Below are 24,047 nucleotides of genomic sequence, written 5' to 3' on the forward strand. Positions count from 1 at the left end.
TTGCAGTTTAATATTGGCATCATATCCTTGTCTTAGCTTCTGATGATAATAGGCCATATGGATCGTTGCTTTTTCCCTTTTTTCCTCGGCTAGGTCTAGACTTCTTCCCAATAACTCGTCGTTACTGTTTAAGGTAAATGAGTTAGACCTCAGTGTGGGAAAGTTGTTCTCGATTGGGAGCACGGCCTCAGCCCCATAAGTCATCGAAAAGGGGGTTTCACCGGTCGACCGTCGCGGCGTTGTCCGATAGGTCCATAAGACGTGCGGGAGGTCTTCTACCCATCTCCTCTTTGCCTCATCCAGTCTTTTCTTCAGTCCGTTCACTATGACCTTGTTCACAGCCTCGACCTGCCCATTTCCTTGGGGGTAGGCGGGAGTGGAGTATCGGTTAATGATCCCAAACTCACGGCAATACTCCCTAAAGCTCTTGCTGTCGAATTGGAGACCGTTGTCCGAAATGAGTGTGTGTGGAGTCCCGAAGCGGGTAATAATGTTCTTCCAGATGAATTTCTGGGCATCCACGTCCCTAATGTTGGCCAAAGGTTCAGCCTCCACCCATTTGGTGAAGTAATCGGTTCCGACTAATATGTATCGCTTGTTTCCCGCAGCTTTGGGGAAAGGATCGACAATATCAAGACCCCATTGTACGAACGGCCATGGGCTAGAGAGGGGGTTGAGGACCCCTCCGGGTTGGTGGATATTTAGGGCGAATCTCTAGCACTGATCACACTTCTTAGCGTATTCTTGGGCCTCTCTTTGCATGTTCGGCCACCAGTATCCTTGGGTGAGTGCCCTGTGTGCCAGCGACCTTCCTCAGGTGTGACTTCCACAAATCCCCTCGTGTAACTCTTCACGTAGAGACTCGGATTCTTCTGGATGTATGCAGAGTAGGTATGGCCCAGAGTAGGAGCGCCGATATAGTTTGTGGTCCTCCGATAGCCAGAACCGAGGAGCATTCCTCTGTATCTTCTCGGCCTCCAATTTTCCCTCTGGTAGGATGTCGTTTTGGAGGAAGTTTTTTATGGGGTCCATCCAGCTGGGACTCTTTCTGATCTGATGGACCTGGGCCGGGTTTCTTCTAATGGGACTTGCTTGGACTAGATCTTCGACAAGGATCATTCGCGGCAGATTATGCGCCGAGGACGTGGCGAGAGTGGCCAGCGAGTCTGCATGGGTGTTTACACTTCTGGAAATGTGCATCAGATTGAAGGACTCAAAACTCATCTATAGGCGTTTGACTTGTCCTAGATACTCTTGCATCCTAGCATCTCTAGCTTCCAGCTCACCCATCACTTGGTCGACGACCAATCTGGAGTTCGAGAATGCTTCTATTACCCTTCCGCCCAATCTTTGAACCATCGTTATCCCTTGAAGTAAGGCTTCATACTCGGCTTCATTGTTCGTAGCCGAGAACCCGAGTCTCAGTGATTTTTCAATGGCAGCACCGTCCGGCGATATTAAAACTATCCCAACCCCAGATCCTTTCTGGTTGGCCGCGCCATCCACGTAGACCTTCCAATGCAAGGTCCCCCCTGCTGAAATTGTACCAACCGATTTTCCATCCATGTCCTTCTTCTCGGTTATTGTTTCTATAAAGGGTTCAGCAAACTCCGCGACCAAGTCTGCGAGGACCTGACCTTTGATGGAGGATCTGGGCATATATTTAATATCAAAGGCCCCCAAAAGAGCACTCCACATGGCGATCCTTCCTGTGTAGTCGGCGCTTCGAAGCACCGCTCGAAGGGGAAGCTGATTTAGAACGATGACCGTATGCGCTTGAAAGTAATGAGGGAGTTTCCGAGTGGCATGTACTATCGCCAGAATTGCCTTTTCCAAAGGTAGGTATCGCACCTCGGCCTCATGTAATGATTTGCTCACATAGTAAACCGGTCGCTGCACCCCATTATTATCCCGTATCAGTACCAGGCTTACAGCATGGGGAGCTACAGCGACGTATGCAAACAGTACCTCGTCTGTCTTAGGGCTGGACATGATGGGTGGTCGTGATAGGTATTCCTTAAGTTTCTGGAAGGCCCGAACACAATCCTCCGACCATTCAAACCCTTTCCACTTATTTATCAAGAGGTAGAAAGGTCGACATCGATCCGCTGATCATGATATGAACCTGTTTAATGCTGCGATCATGCTTGTGAGCTTCTGCACTTCTTTCGGATTCCGAGGAGCATGTAGGCTGTTAATTGCTTTGATTTGATCAGGACTTACTTCTATTCCCCTGTGGGTTACCATATACCCCAAGAATTTCCCAGACCTGACCCCGAATGAACATTTGGAAGCATTGAGCCGCAGCTTGTGCTCCCTTAAGACAGCAAAGATTATTTCAAGGTCTTTCACGTGCTCGGACACCACTTTACTCTTTACGACCATATCGTCTATGTAAACCTCAATGATTTTGCCCAGCTGTGGCTCGAACATCCTGGTCATCATCCTTTGGTAGGTTGACCCCGCGTTCTTTAGTCCAAACGGCATCACCTTATAGTGATAGTTTCCGATGGGCGTCATGAAAGCCGTCTTCTCCTGGTCTTCTAATGCAAGGGGTATCTGATGATAGCCCTGGAAGGCGTCCAGGAAACTCATTCGAGGGTGACCCACGGTTGCATCCACCAATCGGTCGATTCGAGGTAAGGGAAATGGGTCCTTTGGGCACGCCTTGTTTAGGTCCGTGAAGTCCATGCAGACTCTCCACTTCCCTGTTTTCTTCCTTACCACCACCGTGTTTGCCAACCATTCGGGGTAAAAGACCTCTTTAATAGCCCCTACTTTTTTCAGTTTTGCCACTTCGTCTCTTACGGCACTAGCATGTTCCTTTGAGGGGCGTCGGGGTGGCTGCTTCTTCGGAGTGGAAGAGGGGTTAACGTTCAGGTGGTGACAAACAAGGCTAGGATCAACTCCTGGGGCGTCGTAGGCGTCCTATGCAAACACATCGACATTTCCTCTGAGAAATCTGACCAGTTCCTCTTTTTCTTGAGAAGGCAACTCGGAGACGACCTGGAAAAACTTCTCCGGATCGTTGTTGACAGCGAATTTATCTAAACTTTCACACCTTATCTCCTCGGCTCGCCCATCGCCTTGCCCTGTCGAGGCGGCTGGTTGCTATAAGCTCTCAGGGGCCGAGGACTTGGCATGGGACCGATGTAAGATGGCGGCCACCATACACTGCCTGGCCATGGCCTGATCTCCACGAACCTCTTCTACTTGTCCTCTGGATGGGTATTTTACTTTTTGGTGAAGTGTGGAGGATACGGCTTCCAGGGCGTGGATCTATGGCCGGGCAACTATCGCGGTGTAGGGTGAGTAAGCGTCGACCACGATAAAATTTACCTCCACCACCTCCACTCCAGTCTATATGGGTAGTCTGATCTGCCCCTTTGGCGTAACAGTCTTCCCTTCGAAGCTGATAAGGGGGGAGTCATAAGCTGTCAAATCCTCCGGCTTCAGGTTTAGCCCCTTGTATAGATCAGGGTACATTATCTCTACTGTACTTCCTGGTTCTATTAACACCCTTTTCACATCGAAGCCTCCAATTCTTAACGTAACCACTAAGGCATCGTCGTGAGGTTGGATAGTTCCTCTCTTATCCTCGTCTGAGAATCCTAGTATCAAAGAGCTTCCCTTTTTTGACCTTTTGGGTTCCCTTTGCCTGTCCTCGGAGGGGAGCCGATCAACAGCTAGTACCCTGGAGAGGGGTGGCCCAGTTCTTCCTGGTGCGGCAAGGATGACATGTATCGTTCTGGTGGGGGGTCTTAAGGACACATCCTTTCGAGGCTCTTGCATTGCTTGACCGGGATGGCCGCTTGAGGGGTGTAGAAGGTGACGTAACTTCCCTTCTCGGACCAACTGATCTAGGTGATTCCATAGATTCCTACAATCCTCAGTGGTATGCCCATGGTCCTGATGATAGTGGTAGTACAGGTTCTGGTTACGTTTGGAAGGGTCTCCAGCCATCTTTCCCGGCCATCTGAAATAGGGTTCGTTCCTTACTTTCTCCAGCACCTGTTGTACTGGCTCCCTGAATACGGCATTCACCGTCTATGTGTTGCTCTGTCCAGCCTGTCGTGAAAAATCTCTCTTTGGCTGGTTATGGTTATATCGTTCTGTCCTAAAATCATTTGCTTTGGGGGGAATGACCTTCTCCTTTCCCCTTCCTTGCAGCTGATCTTCCTCCACCCTTTTGTACTTGTCAATCCTATCCATCAACTGATGAACGTTGGCAACTGGTTTATCAGTGAGGGATTTCCTTAAGCTGTGCTCGGTGGGGAGACCGCTTTTGAATGTGCTGATAGCAACATCATCATGGTTGTCATCTAACTCGTTATGCACCTCCCAATATCTATCCGAGTATGCTTTCAGGGTCTTTCCCTCATGCATGGACAAGGACAATAGCGAACTGAGGGGTCGAAGGACTCTGGTGTTTGTAATAAAGCGGGAGCAGAAAGCCTGAGTGAGCTGTTTGTATGAGCCTATGGAATTTGTCTTCAGGCTGTTAAACCACCTCATTGCCATTGGTCCCAAGCTGGATGGGAAGACTTTGCACATCAGGGCTTCACTCTGCGAGTAGATAGCCATTTTTTGGTTAAACTGACTCACGTGCTCTATCGGGTCTGCTCGGCCGTTATAGATGGTGAACGCTGGTTGGTTGAAGCGTCGAGGTAGCTTAGTCCCTTCGATTCTATACATGAAGGGTGACCTTGAAATCTGGTCTAGCGCCCTCTTCATAGCATCGTTTCCCGAACCCTTGCTGGATGGGCTCTCATATTTCCGTACAGGGCGTGGTCCCTTTCGTAAGAAAAGGTTTCACTTCGGGGGGTCCTTGACCTCCGTCGGTAACTCGCATCCTCCCCATTAGAGGACTCATTTGAGCTAGAGGGAGATCATTTTCGCTGCACACGTCGTAACTTCCTTTTTAGGTCATCTATCTCTCGCTGCATGGCTTGATGACTATTTCGCCTCTGGGATACGTGACTACCTATTTGAGTGTGACTCTGGCTCGTCTGGATAGTATGCACACTTCCTTCACGATTCCCTCTGCCGCCTGGGTTGGTAGGGTTATTTTGCCTCTAGGACTCAATGGGTTGTGTCTGTTGGGAGTTAGCCTGGTGAGGATTCTCCTGGTGTGAACCTAGTTCTGCCATGCTCGACCGTTGTGCTAGTTGATACTCTAGTTCTTTCCCACAGACGGTGCCAATTGTAGGGACACGATTTTCGTTAACCCGGTCCTGGACGATCAGGCCTTGGCCCAAGAAGTCCCACACAATGAAGTTTGTAGAGTATGGGCGGAAGAACTCGGTTCCAGCTGGTTCAAACGGTTCGTTGCATGTTCTTAGTAAGTGTAGAAACGTAAATCAAGAAAATTTATGTGAAAGTGGAAGTTCTATTCATGGACATGCTTTCATATAATGACTTCTTTTTTTTTCTCTCTTCTCTCCTCCTCCCTTTTTCGTCCCCCTTTCTGGGGGACTCTTACATGTGATATAGGCCCTCATTTATCATCTGGGCCCTACACTTGTTGATCATCCAAACCCCCACTTGAGCACCTGTCCCATCAGGCGCCCTTACCAGTTCTTTGTGAGTTGCAGTGACCAAAGTAACACTGTTCAGGGGTCTTCTCTTCATTAATGCGGCCAGGAGAGTAGTTGTGGTGCATTTAATATGGTGGTGACAGCCTTTGCTGGGATATTTTGAGTCTTCTTTCTTTTTATGCGCTTGGGGTGAGGGCTACAGTAACTGGGATGCATCATTGATCTGGACTTTGGGATGTCCGAGGAGGAATTACTTCTCGGACGTGTTTTCTTCGTCCAGTTGGCTTGGGTAGGGATTATGGGCCGCGACGTCTCCTTGGACAGGATCGTCCTCGGACGGGCCCAAGGCCCAGCCAACTTGTTATTCTGGGCCGGTCCCCACACCATTAATTCATCTAGTACTTGGGATTTTAATTTCAAAGTTTTTTAATTATTTATTTATATATATATATATTTTTGTTACGTATTTATACCAAAATGTGGAATTTGATATGTTTTGGTTGTTTAATTCTTTATATTATTGTTTTCAAAAAAAAAAAAAAAAATCTTTACATTAGTTGCTCCTTTCTAATTTGCTAGTGAAATAATTAGCTTGAATCACCTATACATTAAACAATTTTTTGTTGGTGAAATAATTTTTTTTAAATAATAATAAAACAGTTTTTTTTTCCTCTCTCTCATGTTATCCATATTCCTTAAAATTAGGCACTTTCACATCTCTTTTAAATTCCTCACATTTAAATTTCTTATTTGAAGTGGTTGTTTCATTTTAAAATTTCTCTCTCCTATTTTCTAACATCAAAGGAATTGAAAATTGCCTCTTCACTTATCTTGTTCCCCTACAAAAATAGATTTTTTCAGTTGTTTTACAAAAAGGCTAACATTACATTTTTGGTTACACAAACGGTTTCCGAATACACAGAGCCAATGGTGAATCCTTTTCTACTACGTCTCCCATTATTTAGGTTTTTTTCGTTTTTTTATTTTTATTTTTTACTTATAACTTTGAAAACACATGCTTTCTAAAATATGAATTGATAGGCCAAAAATATATTGACCCTTTGTGATGAATTAATTGATTAGTTAGTCAAGTTTATTAATTAATCAAATTAACATGCAATATACGTGGAAGCACAAACAAATCACCAATTAAACTAAGTATGTAGCGGAAATTAAATTGACATGGTGATTTGTTTACGAATGAGGAAAACCTATACGGCAAAAACCCCATTGGGTGATTTTAAGGTCACCACTCCCAAGAATCCACTATTATCAAAACAATCGGTTACAAGTAAATGAATCCCAGTACCTTATACCAACCTACAGTTGAACATTTACCCCAATACCCAATTGGACTTGTTCTGTAGTGACAATCTCTCTTTTTCAATGCACGACTCCTAGTACGTGACTAACCAATTGAGAAGGGTGTTAGCTGCAAAGTTCTTTAGTTCAACACACAATGAAGATCATGAAATTGCTCGGTCACAAAACCCTCAGGTGTACAAAACACACCAACTTCTTCAAGAGAAAGATGAATTAGGGAAAACTAGGTTTCCAGTCACACTCTTCTTCACACTATGGAATTGTGCTCTTGTGCAACTTGCGTAACCTTTTACGGCCTTTAAAATAATCCTTTATATGTTTAGGGTTGTGAGAAAAGAAATCTCAAACATACATTCACGGATTGGATAAAAAATAGTCCTAAAAAACTAAACTTCATAAACCTCGATAGATAGCCATCTATCGAGCTAGTTATAGAGCCACGGGCTTCAGCAGCTTTTAACCCTCGATAGATGTTAGCTGTCAAGCTTTAAAATTCTGCACTTTCTGACTTGATTCTTAGATAGACTTGCATGACTTTAACACTTAAACTTGAAACCTTATTTCTTGAAACATTAAACACATCCTAAATCTACCCAATTATAAGTAAAGTGCGTTTTGTCAAAGGATTAGCCAATTACATAAAATGTTGACATATGTTCCTAACATTGAATCACATATGTCCTAACAATCTCCCCCTTTGGCAATCCGTGACAAAACCAGAACAAACAAATGAGATATGAGAGAAGTCATAAATCACTTAGCTCATATTCACTTGATGAATATAATAAAATCTATCCTAACACAAACTCTTGAAAAACTTTGCAAGAAGAGAGTTTATGGCAAGTAGACTTTGACAACCTGTATTTCTGAAATACTTTAAACAAAACTCATCAAGGCATCTTAGTGTGAAACAGAAATATAAGATTGCATACACTAAATAAGAAATATGTGTATAAAGAAAGAAAAAAAGCAACACATGGAGAGATACGTGAAAGAAACATACATCAATAATATATAAAGCAAATATAAGTACAATGTATGTCAAAACGGTCACAAGACCAATATACAAGATGTAATGTATCTAAAATGGAGAGAAAAAAAACGATACAAAAATCCTCAATACATCCCTCAAAAAATACACACGTCCCCTAACAAAAATCTCCTATACTAACCCTTCCCCTACAAGTATGACTACTCTTATATCCAAAACTACTTCCCTTTTTTATCACGAGTGACAAAGGGTAAGAGTATCAAGCAGACATCTTGTCAGCACTGAAAGAGCTAGCATCACCATTCTCATCATCATCATCATCGTCCTCAGATGCCTCGAGAGAAGGAGAGGGAGACTCCACAAAGCCACCAAGGCAAGCCTGCCATCTGGCAATATGGCTGACATGGGTGTTCACCTGATACAACTCATCACTGAAAGTATTAAGGCTAGCATCCATATGCTAAAGCTGCGCCATGATCGCATCAAGAGTCACACCTCCTGCAGAGGAAGGGAGCGAAGGTGGATTGAGCAGAAGGAGTGGAAGGAGCTACCGACTTGGATTGCCTCGAACGTAGCTACATCTCACTCCGTTTAACAGTAGTAGCGTCTATGGCACACATAACATGGAAGTGGTCGGAAACGGGAAAGGGAACAAAAAAATGGGGTAAAATCCTCGTGATAGCTAAAGGGAATATGAGTTTATCATGGGTCGTCATATCCCTATATACGTCTAGAATGGAAAGAATAAAATGAGATGGAAAATCTATAGTAAGATGCTCTAAAAAAAGAAGTAAAAATAGAGCACGGGACTCGGTAATAGAGTTATAATGAGAAAGAGGATGCAAAACAAAAGTCATAACCATGTTAAGAAAACGAGGGCCTTTAGCAAAGGCCGAACAAGGAGTGAACTGAAGATCACTCCAATCAGAGGGACGCTCACAAAAACTGACATAAGCTCGTCTTTGGACACGGTCCTCAGATGATCACAACTGAGGTAGTCAGGATGCGCTACCCTTGGGACATTGACCACAATGCGCATACCTCAAACGCAAGTAGAAAACTAAGGTATTGAAAAATCAAATCCATGCATGTTGGAGTAGAACTCCTATATCAGCACAGATGGACAAGTAATCGGGACGTCACACAATGACTCCTAACTCCTACTGTGAATGATAGTGGGTAGGTCAGTGTCGGAGAAGTCTGACAAAATGACTTGGCATTCCGAATGAACGCCTCGCCTAGAGAAGTTCTCAAAGAAGTTTGTTTTGGCCTTCTCATTACGGAATTGAATAGAAGAAGGAGTAGGGTCAGAAGAAGTGGATGCCCTGGAACGAAGAGGGTTCTGAGACGGAGTAGATTTACGTTTAGGTGTCGTGATGCAACTAATGTAAACTAGAGAGAGGGGGGGGGGGGGGGGGAGAAAGAGACAATCAGAAAAGCCCTAATATAGTTCAATATATAAGAATATAGAGAATGTAAAGTACGTATGCATGAAAATGCATGAGCATGTGATCTGCAATAGCAAAAACATCATGGGCTTAGTCCAATCCAATCCTATCAGCACACAACATTGCAACAAATATAACACACATCTATAATGCATGAAAATATTGTTATAACGCAAGTGAGATGCAATGCATGATGTTTTGAAACTTATTAAAGCAAAACCCAATCCAAAATTTTTGTAAAAACTTCATCAATTTTGAAAAACCCCAAAATTTTTTTAAAAACCCAAAAACCTAGGTCTAATGCATGAAAAATGTGGGATTTAGGAACCTTACTAGTGAAGAAACACTTGATCTAGGCCAAAAATCAACTGAGGAATGTGAGAGGTTTGAGTTTTAAGAGTTTTGGGGTGATAAAAGAGAGAAACTGTTGAAAGAGATCGAAGAAAAGAGATCTGAAATTGCGAACCGCATATATATAGAAATCTCATAATTCTCGACAGATCAAAAGGTGACGAGATTTAAAGGCTTGAAAAGATACTGCTATCGAGCAACTGTCCAGAGGTGTCCACAACGAAACAAGCTCGATGGGTCGAGGAGCTATCGAGGAGATAGAAACTTTCTCGATGGATCGAGGAGTTATCAAGAAGCTGTCGAGTTTGCAAAAAAAGGAAGTTAAAGAGCTCGATAGGTAAGCCAGGTATTGAGAGTTGTCAAGGAGCTGTCGAGATTACTTAAAAACAATTTTTCAAAGAACAAAAAAACACAGATATGAATGCAATCACATGCTACTCAACCAAAGATTCAAACAACATTTTAACCTTTCAAAAACATCTCTCAACAAAAAAATGATGGGCATTTAGATCCAAAACACACACACATACACTAAAAAAGTCTAACCAATTTTATATTTTAAAAAACAAGTTAAGACAGTGTAGTGAGCATACATTAACACATATATTCCTTGTGATGGCCAAATCACATTGTACCTGCATAGAGTAGCAAATAATATTGCGTGTTGTGTGTGAAAAGTATCGCAAGATTGCATAAGTGTTTACATGTTGTGATGATTTGAGATATGAGAAAATCACTTTAACTCACACACAATCATAACTATTTGATGGAGACTATCACCTTCGAGGTACATCTTATAACTCCCACATCTCGTAGAATACACGCTTGCAATCATATATAAAGCATATTTATTCTTTTTGCCTTGATTTTCTTTGCATTTTTTTTTTTAAAAACATATCATACATGGGTATAAGGGAGAGAGAAAAGAAATAGCAATGATGTTTAGCTTTTGACATTGCATTTTTGCTATGCCGAAGTGTACAAATGTCATTTCATGATTAGTGGGCAACAGTGGTGTGATGGTTATTTATGCCTTTTTCTTAGGATTTTCTAGTCATTTTCGTCAAAATGAGTTATATGAGTGTTAAGTACAAGAGATCACTTAATCTTACTCATCACAAACACAAGCCGCAAAGCTCACTTGCTTAGTTATGCATAGAAATGCTTATCTAAGCTATAAAAGATACAAAGTTTAGAAAATTTTGTTTCAATCACCATCCAAGGTACATAAGTACCAATGTACACAAATACACACTGTTTTTGTGATTTTTCAATTTTTTTAATTTATTTTTTTATGAAAAACAAAATAAACCAAAACTGAAAAAATAACAAACAAAAACAAATTAAACAAAGTAATGCATAAAACTAGATGCAGATGCATGGGAAGAAGGAGGAGAAGAAGAGATCAATCCATGGAGATGACACCAATGTTTTGGCGGAGGAATTTAAACCGTTTGTTGTCAAGAGGTTTGGTAAACAAGTCAACCATTTGATCATCAGTGTGAATAAACTCAAGAGTAAGAATACCATTTTCGACATGCTCCCTAATGAAGTGATGTCGAATCTCTATGTGTTTAGTTTGAGAATGTTGAACCGAATTCTTAGAGATGTTGATGGCATTGGTATTGTCAAAATAGATGGTAAGATGTTCTTGACAAATACCATAATCATGGAGGAGTTTTTGCATCCATAAAAGTTGGGTGCAACAGTTACCGACAACGATGTACTCAGCTTCTGCAGTGGATAATGAGATGGAATTATGCTTCTTGCTCGTCCAGGAGACAAGATTATTACCCACATAAAAACAACCCCTCGATGTACTCTTTCTATCATCAGCATTCTCAGCACAATCAGCATCAAAATACCCAGCTTAGATAGCATTTGTGTCCTTGTTGTACCACACACCAAAGTCGGCAGTGGTTTTGACATACTTTATGATTCTTTTCAAAGCAATCATATAAGACTCTTAGGGATTAGCTTGATATCTAGCACACACTCCCACACTGTAACTAATGTCAGGTCTACTAGCAGTAAGGTAAAGAAGACTACCTATCATGCTTCTATAAAGAGATAAATCAACACTTTTTCCTAATAAGTCAACAGTGAGTTTAACATTTGGGCTCATAGGGGTTCTAACAGAATTAACAGATTTTAAACCAAACTTTTTCATAATATTTTTAGCTTATTTAGATTGAGATAGGAATATACCTGAATCTTGTTGACGAATCTGCAATCCAAGGAAGTGAGTCAGCTCTCCAATCATTCTCATCTCGAACTCGGCCTGCATGAGTTTTGAGAAGCTATGGGCAAGTTCATCCTTGGTTGACCCAAAGATGATATCATCAACGTAGACTTGAGCAACTATCAACTTGCCATCTTCCCTTTTTATGAAGAGAGTTTGATTTGCTTTTCCTCTTGTGAACCCATGTGACACCAAGTATTGTGTGAGCCGATCATACCAAGTTCTAGGGGCTTGCTTTAATCCATAAAGTGCCTTCTTGAGATATAGCACATGATTCGGGAAGTGTGGATCAATGAATTCTTTTGGTTGAGCCACATAGACATCTTCTTTAAGCAGCCCATTCAAGAATGCAGTCTTCACATCCATTCGATAAAGCTTAAACCTCAAGTGACATGCCAAGGCTGGAAGAATTCTGATGGACTCCATACGGGCTACCGGAGCAAATGTCTCATCATAGTCTACTCCTTCCATTTGTGAGTATCCTTGAGCTACAAGACGAGTCTTATTGTGGATCTTATTACCCTCCTCATTAGTTTTATTTTGGAATATCCACTTTGTGCTGATGATGTGCTCACCCTCCGGTCTAGGTACCTAAGTCCAGACATCATTCCTCTAAAACTGAAGTAGTTCATCATGCATAGCTTCCACCCAGCTTTCATCTTGAAGAGCTTCCTCAACTTTAGTGGGTTTAACCTGTGACAAGTAATAAGAATAAGACACAAAGTTAGCAACACATTTATTAACTGTATGCTTTCTCAGTGTAAGTTCATTCATATTTCCAATAATAACTTCAAGAGGATGATTCAATTTGACCCTGGAGGAAGGTCCTTTCTCTTCATGGCTTTCAAAATCAAGTGAGGTAGATAAGTCTGTTGAATCTTCTACAACACTTGGAGTATCTGGAGTACTAGGAGATACGAGCTCTTGTTCAGCAATTTTTTGAACTTCCCTGGGCTCGGGAGGAAGAATCTCTTTAGGAATTTCCTCACTAAATTTCTCAGAACCAGAATTTGAAGACTCATCAATAACAACATTCATTGTTTCCATTACTTTCATGGTTCTCTTGTTGTATACCTGATAAGCCTTGCTTGTAGAGGAGTAACCCAGAAATATCTCTTCATCGCTTCAGGGGTCAAATTTTCCCACATTCTCTCTATCCTTGAGAATGAAACAAGTACTTCCAATAATTTTGAAATACTTCACATTTGGCTTCCTTCCTTTCCATAACTCATATGGAGTCTTCTTGGTATCGGGTTTAAAATACACCCTATTAATCATATGACAAGCAGTGTTGACGGCTTCTCCTCACAAGTTTCTAGCCACATCCTTGTTATGCAACATTGCTCCAGCTAGCTCTTGAATAGCCCTGTTCTTCCTTTCTACTACACCATTTTGCTGAGGAGTAATAGGAGCAGAGAATTCTTAAGATATACCTGATCTTGTACAAAAGGACTCCATATATGAGTTCTCAAATTCTTTACCATGATCACTTTGAATTTGATCGATCTTCAAGCCCTTTTCATTTTGCAATCTTGTGCACAAGGCTTTAATGTGCTCAGGAGCATCAAACTTGGATCATAGGAGGATGACCTAAGTGTATCTAGTGAAGTCGTCTACCACAACCAGGATGTATCTTTTTCCACCAAAAGATTTGGTTCTAGTTGGACCCATGAGATCCAGATGTAGTAGCTCTAATGGTCTGGAAGTAGCAGATGTTTGAGTGCCCGGATGTTTAGCCTTAGTTTGTTTTCCAAGTTGACATGGTCCACACACCACATTGCTCACTTTACTAAGCTTAGGTATCCCCAGAATTGACTCATGTTTAGATACAATTGAAAGATGTTTGTAACTAGCATGTCCCATCCTTTGGCACCATAGATCTTCATTTGGTAACTGAATACTATTGCACACAATATCAGCATCTGGAACCAAGCCATAACAATTGTCTGGAGTGCAAACACCACTTATGAGTTTCTTACCAGACTTATCCATGACAAGGCATTTTCCCTTTGAAAACAGTACCATGAAGTCTTGATCACATATTTGACTTATGCTCAATAGGTTCACTCTCAGACCTTCTACATATAGAACATTTGCAATGTTTGGCAATTTTGGTAGAGAGATGATTCCCTTTTCTTTAATCTGTGATTTGCTCCCATCGCCAAAAGTGACATTACCACCTTTCTTAGACTCGAAAACCTTGAAGAGAGATCAGTCTCCAATCATGTGTCTTGAGTAGCTGCTGTCAAGGTACCACAAACATCTGTCCATAACTTTAAATGCAGACTTCATCATGAAGCACACTTCATGCTTAGATGACAGATCAGTGGGAATGGTATTTTCTATCATCTGCCTTTTGTGAGCTAAACCTTTAATTTTCACTCTTCTCAAATGAACTCCTTTACACATTTTCATTTTGAGATAGTCTAGTTTCCTCCAAGTTGAGATCTTTTCCAATAGTCATCATAATAGAATTCAAATAATTTTTAGACTTGCATTTTCTGATACACTCATACAAGTAGAGATTAGAAAAACAAGATGTATTTGAAAACAAAGATCTCTTCAAGCCGGTTGTAGCCATGACAATAGGGGTCAATGGATCACACAACAATGATTAAAACCTAATCAGAGTGTGCTTGCTTTGAAACCACTTGATAGGCCAAAAATGTATTGACCATTTGTGATAAATTAATTAATTAATTAGCCAAGTTTATTAATTAATCAAATTAACATGCAATATACGTGGCAGCACAAACAAATCACCAATTAAACTAAGTCTGCAGTGGAAATTAAATTCACACGGTGATTTGTTTACGAATAGGGAAAACCTACACGGCAAAAACCCCACCGGGTGATTTTAAGGTTACTACTCCCGAGAATCCACTATTATCAAAACAAGCGGTTACAAGTAAAGGAATCACAGTACCTTATACCAACTTACAGTTGAACCCTTACCCAAATACCCAATTGGACTTGTTTTGTAGTGACAATCTCTTCTTTTCAATGCATGGCTCCCAGTATGTGACTAACCAATTGCGTGGATTCCAGTATGCAACTTGATCACCAACTTGAGAAAGATGTTGGTTGCAAAGTTCTTCAGTTCATCACACAATGAAGATTATGAAATTGCTTGGTCACAAAACCCTCAGGTGTACAAAACACACCAGCTTCTTCAAGAGAAAGAAGAACTAGGGCAAACTAGGTTTTCGGTCACACTCTTCTTCACACTATGGAATTGTGCTCTTGTGCAACTTGTGTAACCTTTTATGGCCCTTAAAATAATCCTAATATATGTTTAAGGTTGTGAGAAAAGAAAGGCCAAACATACATTCAAGGATTGGATGAAAAACAGTCCTGAAAAAATGAACTTCATAAACCTTGATAGATAGCCATCTATCGAGCTAGTTGTTGAGCCACGAGCTTCAACAGCTTTTAAACCTCGATAGATGCTAGCTGTCGAGTTTTAAAATCCTGTACTTTTTGACTTGATTCTTGGACAAACTTGCATGGATTTAACATTTGAACTTGAAACCTTATTTCTGAAGCATTAAATACATCCTAGATTTATCCAATTACAAGTAAAGTGCGTTTTGTCAAAGGATTAGCCAATTACATAAAATGTTGACATATGTTCCTAACATTGAATCACATAACTAACAGGAATCAATGAAGTCAATCAGGATTTCATACCAATGTACCAAGCTCTAGCGTCTTTGTTGGCTCGTAGCTGACGGCTCAGTAGCTGACGGCTCTAGAGGAAAGAAGTCCAAGCAAGGCACTGCCATGGTCATGCAAATTCACAACTTTGTTTCCCCCTCCAAATAGTATGTTTAATTTTAAAATTTAAAAGCTTTATTATACTGTTGTTGAAGAAAAAGAAAAAAGAAAATACAAAACCCTTTCTTTCACATTTCACAGTATAAAGTAGAGAAGAATCCTTCCCATCAAAAATTGAAATTTCAAGCATAAAACAGTTTACACTTTATGTCCACCCTTTTAATATTTATCTTTTGTGTAGTTTGTCCATTAATCTCTTCAAATCTAAACGAGTCATCTTAAAATTCAATGTTTAAAGTGTGTGTCACTTATTCATGATTTAGACAAAACGAATGTGGGATTTAACTTTAAAAGATGATTCTTGGGAAAAAAAAAAAAAAATCCTTTAAAGGATTTGTTTAAATATTGTGCAATTAAGGTCATCGTCTTATTGTAGGTGCAGATTTAACAGTAATAGTATTGTATTGTATGGTACTCCTTTATTGTTTTTTTGTTTTGTTTTTTGTACTATAATCCGTAAGTATTAGGAGCACAACCAATTATACGAAACCCAATAGATTTTATTAATCATTTAGTTTGATGTATAATTGACTTACTGAATTGGATGCAGAGATTATTTTGACGTTAAATTTGATGTTAAATTTGGATATGAATTAGGAAGAAAGGGCCATTAGGTGCCTTTCAAATGAGAATGATACTTTTTTAAAACTATTTTGTGAAAATAATTATTCCTAATCAAAGCTTCGAATTATAAGAAAGGAAAATATTTTGATGTTTCATTTTAATGTAGGAATAACAGAGGCGGTTGCAATATTTTCATAAGATGTCAAAGAAATGAAAGGTACAAAGGAAGACTACTACTTTATTGTTATTTTTGAGGGTTCTATCTACCTGGCTTTTTGACATGAGAAAGAATGGTATTATATTTATGAGCAAAGAGGTAGCTAATCTGACTCCATGCAAAGCATACAATACCAAGATGGAAACACAAAAGGTGGTGATGAACCACTTTGAAAAATATAGAAGAATAATGTATCAAGCTTTTTTGTGTCCCTTCTTATCTAATAGGGGAACAAAGGGATCAAATTGGCAAAACACGCATCTTTGTTTGTGTGTTACTTATTTGGACTTATGTAAAGTAGTATTTTGTAAATGATTGATGTATTTCCCTTGATATTAAAAAAATTGCTAGGGTTTTTAAATGAACTGAAGTTAAATTGTTTAAATTGAAACCTAAATTAATCTTGATGTTGCTTTTTAATTGGATGAGAGCAATAAGGAGGATTTTTTTTTTTTTTTTTTTTCCTTTTGGATTGTTTAATTTTCTCTAGTTTTAAAAATACATTTATTTAATTGAAAGGGTGATTTAATAATAAGACAAACCCAAAGGATAAATTTATAAATTAAAATTGTTTATAAGTTTCTGATCCCACTTACCATTTACAAACCTATATAAATAGCCTTTCAAATTCTCTAAATTAAGTACAAAAGAAAAAAGATTTAAAAAGTGATGGCAAAAAATAAATAAATAAAACAAATTCCAGAAATAGGATACACATTCTATACTTTAACTATTTGCAGTTATAGTTTAAAATATTTTACTTTTTATTATAAAACTAGCTTTTAAGCACGTACTCTCTTCTATTTTTTTGGTAAAGGTTAATAATATGCATAAATTATAATTTGAGATTATTACATTTTCCAATCACAAAAAAATCTAGGGGTGTGATGAAAAATTATTTCACCTACAAATGAATAATACTCATCACATCCCTTGGTTTTTTTGTGATTAGAAAATGTAATAATCCCAAATAATAATGGATGCATATTATTAACCTTTACCAAAAAAATAGAAGAGTCACGCGCGTATTGAGAGGATAGCAATTCCTATAAAATTGTTTAACCTTATCTTTCTCATTAGTTTAAAGAAATAGTTTACTATTTTATATATCTATATCTATAATAAATAATAATCGAAACGTTTGACTTTTTGTTAAATACTCCTCATTGCGCCATGTGGCTAAATAAATTTATGCCATATATACATTTAAAAATACTGAACAGTTGTGTATTTTCATTTTTCAATAGACACATTTTCAGTTAATAAACACTCTATAGCGATTGATGATAAACTATAGCCCGTACGTACCAATTAGGCTACATGCTAACTCTCATCTATGGTCCCACATACATCAGCATTGGTTAATAACATCATCCTTATACTACCCAATATTACCAATAGTTTACTCTAAATGTTTTAACGATTCGCTATCTTTCAAGTGAGCGACATTTCTTATCCAAAAAAAAAGTGAGCGACATTAGTAATTTGTTTAAAACTTCAAATAGCAGGCTTCAAGCAAGGAAAACAATTGACACCTTACGTACAATCTGTTAAAGTTTCACATTATTTAAGTGCAATCATCCTTCGGCCAAATTAAGCCAAAAAAAAAAAAAAAAAAAAAACTGTCATTTTGCCAAGGACTACAAAATAAGCAAATTGGTTTTCAACAAAAAGCTAATCCAAACACACCAATTGAGAGTCCCATCACAAAAAATATAAAAATAAACTAAAATATAAATAATTGGGTCCATACCAATTGGTCAAATGCATCAGGTGGGAAGGAGTTGAGGAACTTGTCACCATAGGCATGGAAAATATCAGATGAAGCCATAATAGAGGTTTTGCACAAAGCACTTCTTGGATTTTTCAAGGCCTTCACGCTTCACCAACACTAACTTTTCTTTGTGTTAGAAAATCCCATCACCCCCACAGGAAAAAAAAAAAAAAATATATATATATATATATATACACACACTCAACCGTGTATCGACGTATATATGCCTGAAATTTTGCCAAGTACATTCCTCTAATTCCAGATTTGGTCTTGAAGCTTTTTCCCAATGGCCTTATCAACGACTTTGGCACTACTCAATCATAGATATGACTGGCCTTTTATCATCATGTTGCATATGAACTTTAAATTAAAGTGAATGGTGATCTTTGTTAGTTTCCTTCTACATTACCCTCACACAAGAGTTGCTAAAGGATTACTACAAATTTATCTCTAAAATACAACAAAGTTTATTGGGTTCTACAAATAACAATTTTGGAGAAGACCCACAAGTTTTTTCTGTTTCTAAGAAAGATGAAAGAGAAGAAGTTGAGAATATGTTACCAAATGCATATGTCCCACTATATATACCCAAAAGATTATGACCCTTCAATAGATTCCTTTTCATTCAATATGTACATTTTCTCTCAATAAATGCATTTTCATTCAATAGGCACAATTTCGTTTAATAGACACCTTTAATATATATCAAATATGAAGGGTTATAATTTTTTAATAAACACATTTTTGTATATCTAATATGAAGAGGTATGACATTTTAATAGGAAACTTTTGATATATCTAATTTAAAGGGTTATGACATTTCAATAGGCACCTTTAGGTATATATATTACAACATATCATGTATATACTTATATACACAACACAAACTAAACTAGAGATGCAACATGTCTCTTATTCTTTCTCACAAAAAAATAATAAAGAAAACAACATTGAGTTCTTCTGTCTAACTAATAAATGTCATTTTTTTTTTTAAAATTTTAAATTTCATGCGTTTTTGCTTCTCCAACTCAAAAATAATGATTTTTTTTTTTGAAACTTATTCATTAGTTATTTCAATGCATCGCACGAGTTAGTGACTAGTCTATATATATATATAACCGAAGCCTTTGAAACTCCCACAATTTTCCACATCATCATTTTAATTTAAAAAAATTTTAATTTTTAAAACTAAATAATGAGAGAGTTCTAACAGGAGTCTCTTTTATATATATATATATATATATATATAAGTGACAAAATTTTTGAAAACCCTAAAGCAATCTCCTCTGTTCGTCTCCACTAAGAGAGAAAACCCTAAACTTCAATTTCTTTGGTACGCTTGCTATTGTTTTTTCTCTTTTTTGTGAATTAGTTTTTTTTACTTTTGTTTTGTATGGAGTAGTACTTTACAATATATAGTATAATTACAAGTATTGTAGTAAGTTTGCTAACTTTTTGTGTGATTCAAAGATGCTATATTCTATATTATTTTAGATTATATAACCTTAAGCTTTACCTTATGGAGACATATGTACAAGTTTTCAATTCATTTTGTGTGGATATTTTCTCACAGCTGTGAAGTAAGGTATATGCACTATATGTTATCTTATGTTTTCTCTTATGGTGTCATGCTTCTTTGTTTATTAATTAAAGATTATGTTGGAAGCCTATATTATTTGCACCTTTAAAGTGTTCGACAATGTTTGAACCAAATTTTTCATCAATTAGGAAGAATTGGATAAAAAAAACTTAGAAAAGCTTTCCATCCTTACTGAAATTGTCTCGCAATAATGACTTTTTTTTTTTTTTTTTTTTAATAATTTGTAGGTTCTGAATGTTTTGATTTTTAATTTTATTGTCTTTTGAAAGTTTGACCATCTAAATTTTTGGGTTCAATTTTTTGCAATATTTGAAACAGTTTAGCAAATTTCAACTATTATAACTATGGATTATTCTCTTGAAGGTAACCTATCTTTCTCTTATATTTCTCTATTTGGTAGTCATATATATTTTGTTTTGTTTCAATAATTTCTAGACAATACCAGTAAATTTTCTGATTTTTTTTCCCCTTTCGAATGTTTTAACATCAGAACTTTTTGGTTATTTTTTTTTCAATATCTAAATTTGGCTTATTCATCAAATTGTAACTCAAAAAGATAGGAGTAATTCACGCAATAGTATAGTTTCATAGTCAATTTAAAATTTTATAAAATTATTTTAGTCCATTATAAATAGGTAAGTTCCCGTGCGTTGCACGGGTTTCCGACTAGTATATATATAAAACCAAAACTTCTGAAACTCTCATAATTTTCCACGTCAGCACAATATTTAAAAAATAAATCATTATCATTTTTTAAAATAAAATTATTTTTGTTTAGTCCAAACTTAATAAGGAGTGAAACTCTATTTCTGTCTCTGAAGCTCTCATAATTTTCCACGTTAGCACAATATTTAAAAATAAAAAATAAATCATTATCATTTTTTAAATAATTTTTTTTATGTCCAAACTTAATAAGAAGTGAAACTTTATCTCTCTAACAAGTCCAACTTAAATTCAAACTCTCTCAAGCCTTTGACGTTTGGTTGACCTCTCCACAATTTTACACATTAGCATTTATTTATTTATAATTTTTAAATCTAATTTATTTTTTTCAATTAAAAAAAGATGGGGTACTAAAACTACACACTATCAGAACTCAGATAAAAGAAGGCGGTAAGGATTAAATATCTTCAACATTGCCAATTGTCCAGAAACAAATCAGAATAAAACTCTAAGATAGCTGAAAAGAGGTTCTTGGAGACACCTCAAATTGCACATATTTATATCCAAGTTCTTTAGCTTTCTTCAGTGCTTAAATTGTTGCGTGAGCTTCAGCCAAAAAAAGAAACCCTGTGTGATAGCTGAATATGTGGGAATTTACACAGCACCCAACATATTCAGAGGTCCTTTTTAGAAAATAAAAATTTCAAGCTTTGTAAAATCAAACCTTTTCATAAAAGTATTTTACAATAATTTTTTAAATAAAAAAATTAACATTACTTAAATAAATTTTTCACATGTACTGAATCGTTTTTGCATACAAAGGGTTTTAGGTAAGGATATGTATAGGTTAGGTTAGAGGGTTCTATCAATCAAAACCAACAAGGGCAGATTGAAAATTTTCCAAGCCAACCTAACCCATTATCACATTGGGTCGGTAGGTTATGCATACATGTTTATGTTATATATATATATATATATATATATATATATAAAAGATTTTCATCAATTATTTAAACACATTTTTAATAAATCATTCTAATTCACATAATATGTTTAAATTATATTTCAAATTTTCAAACTCATCAAAACTAATTCTCAAAATATCAAAATCAATCAAACTAAAAAAGGAAAAAAAGAAAAAAAAAAAAAAAAAAAAGAGGATAATAAAATATATTTATATACATGGTGGGTTGGGTTGGGTCAAATAGATTAAAAAAAATTATTGGCTTTAACCTGGCTCGACCCAAAGCTAAAAGTAAAATTCCAATTCAACCTAATCCATCAATGCTAAAATAGATACAGGGCATAAGATTGGGTTGGGTTAGTGGGTTTGATTCACACTTCTAATTTTAGGTCAATTATCAAAGACCTTTTTAGTTTTAAGAGGTAAAATTAATTTCTTAAAAGAGATAATAAATTAAATAATTTTACTATAGTCCATAGTGGTGGTGGGGGGACGAGGATCCAAATGGCTAACAAAGTTCATATCGAGGTGAACCTCGGGAAACATAGGTGAATTGTCCTCGGAAAGTATACACTTAACTCATGTCTGGGCTGCACAACCATAGTTGATAAGGGTGCCGAGTACATTTGACTAAGCTCAAAAAGTCGAGGGATAGAGTCAGAGGGGGCATGGGGAAATCCGAGGGGGAACAAGGGTAACCTGGTATTAAACAAGGAAGAGAAGAAAAAGGAAGGACAGAATGGCCATTCCCTCCGTATTAAATCCACTGCAACTACTCAGCTAGCCGCATTAATGATGAAAAATAACCCTAAATAGTATTCCCACAGCTAATACCCTAGTTTAACCTATATTCTAAGTCTAAACTGTTAATGTGAAATACTAAAATAGTAATGTAGTTTTTTTTTTTTTTTTTTTTTTTTTTTTTTTTTTTTTGTGGTCATCAATAGCTTCTGAACTATAGATTTATGCTAAAATGGTATGTCTAAAAGGGAATTATTATTTTCCAGTGAGATGGGAAGCAATTAGTTACATGTGGAAAAGAAAAGCAATCTAAATTATATATATATATTGTAAGGCCCTTAGGCCCTGAGGTTCATTATCTACCCGTATATTGGGTCTGTGGCCCAAGCCAAGGACAAGGACCCACCCGAGGAGGAGAGGCTTTCGTTAGAAGAGATTGTGTTGAAAAATAGAAAGGTGGGATTTGGTCATAATAGCTCTGGAGAGTATGCTGAGGATGAAAACGTCCTCAACCAGACTAGGCCGAGGTCCTGGAAGATGGTTTGACAGCAAGGATGACAACCCCGGAAATTCAGTTGGGGCGGACAAGAATTGCAGAGATATCAGATAAGGAAGAGCCCCAAAATATCTGGGGAGAAAGCTGCTACCTCCGCATTAAATGCACTGCAGCTAACTCCCTAGCCACATTAATGTAGAAGTGATACCTGAACAGTGTATTTCAGCCTTACAGCTACTACATGAGAACTTATGGGAAGCGCTGATGGGACAAGTATCAACACTAACCATCTAGCATACAGGTGGAAGGTAGAGATAAAAATGAGGGAGAGTATAAAAGAAGAAGGAGGAAACGAAATTGGGGGATCGAAAAAAGGGGAAAGGAAAGAGAGAAACAAAATAGTATTCCAGAATCAAACTTGTAATCGGACTTGTGAGTAATATAAAAGAACAGACCTCCTCAGACTTTGCCGATGACGATTTTTTCAATACAACCCATTTTCTTTTCATTCTCTTATTATCTGAATCCTTCCTAGTGTTCGTTTGTTTAACTAAAGCCCAATTTTCCAACCCACTCTCTTCAAATTCATTGTTTTTGGGCTTTTTGGGCCTAGGTCCATCCACATAGTGGGCTGTGAACTCAAATCTGGTCCTTACATATATATATATATATATATATATTTTAAGAGATCTAACGATTAAAAAAAAAATTATTAAATGTTATTTCTTTTTACCTTATTAATAGCATTACCTAATTAATACTATCTCTCTCTCTTTCCTTATTTATTATTGCTTTCCACTTGATCCAAAACTTCAAAAGTGAGCCTATCATATGCTAAACAAAATATCAATTTAATTTAAGAGACCGTCTAGTATATCCTTTATAAGCAAATCATTGCATTAAAAATTATTCTAGTATAAGAGTTGTACGGTTTCCATCATCAAATGATTTGTTTATCCTTTATAAGAAAAGATTTTTATATTATATGGAGAACCAAATCATGAGCAAGAATAATAATTTTTCACTATCGTTGCCTTTGCAATGCTAAAACTTTTAAAAAGCAGCAGATTACTTTTGAGTTCAATACTTCAATAGTATACATAAATGTATAAACTTTATATATATGCCCTGTGCATAACATCCCACTCTCTATTATTTAATAAAAGTACATGTTGTCACCTCACACAAAATACAAAAATGAATTTACAAATTGGCATTCAGAGAAACAGAGTAATACTACTCTCCTGTATCTAGTTTATTTATTTATTTTTGATAACTACTTAAGATTTAACAAATGTT

The sequence above is a fragment of the Quercus robur genome, chromosome 7, assembly GCF_932294415.1.
Source record: "Quercus robur chromosome 7, dhQueRobu3.1, whole genome shotgun sequence".
Lineage (NCBI taxonomy): Eukaryota > Viridiplantae > Streptophyta > Magnoliopsida > Fagales > Fagaceae > Quercus > Quercus robur.